Genomic DNA, 740 nt, shown 5'->3' on the forward strand with positions numbered 1-740 from the left:
CCTCGGGAGCGGGTGCTGAGCCCCCCGCCGCCCCTGCCCTCCCCGGCCGCGGGGGGTAGGCAGGCAGGCAGGCTCTGGGCTACCCCGCCCGGCGCCGGGCCCGCCGCCGCCGTGCTCCCGGGTCTGCCTGCAGAAGGAGGGGGGGGTGTCCCCGGGCGGTGAGGGCGGAGGGGAGCCGCGGGCCCCTCCGGAGCGCGTCCCCCGCTTCCTCAGCCCCCGGCGGTGCCCTGGCTTGCCTTCCCCGCCGCCGGGCCTTGAAACTCTGCCCCGGGGCTCGGTCGGCTTGCTTTTTTTTTTTTTTTTTTTTTTTTTGTGTGTGTGTGCGCGCTTGACGGTTCCTGAAGCATGAACTCCTGCAAGGGAGTGATTTTAATTTCCCAGCAGCTCTGCTTTCTGGGTTACTTCCTGTCCCATTCTTTAGTACTTATCTTTTACTTCAATTCCCTGGAGGAGCTGGCTTGACAGGGTAGCGATCCTGCCGTTATTGTCCCTCCAACTCTTTAGTATCCCGAGAGAGTGCCCTTCCTTTCGAGTTGAGATGCCGATATAGGTAAATAACCCTTTCCTTCCTAATTTTTGAAGGCTCTTCCTATTTCGACCTGCTGTTGCTTTGGTATTAACCGGTTTTGTTCTCCATTTCTCTCTTTTATGTCATTGTGTGGCTCAGTTCTACTTTTATTTTTCAGGTTTAAGCTGCCTTAAAGGAGAATTAAAAATTGTGACTCCAAAGAACAGAATAA

This window comes from Haliaeetus leucocephalus, unplaced genomic scaffold, assembly GCF_000737465.1.
Source record: "Haliaeetus leucocephalus isolate CR32 unplaced genomic scaffold, Haliaeetus_leucocephalus-4.0 Scaffold339, whole genome shotgun sequence".
Classification (NCBI taxonomy): domain Eukaryota; kingdom Metazoa; phylum Chordata; class Aves; order Accipitriformes; family Accipitridae; genus Haliaeetus; species Haliaeetus leucocephalus.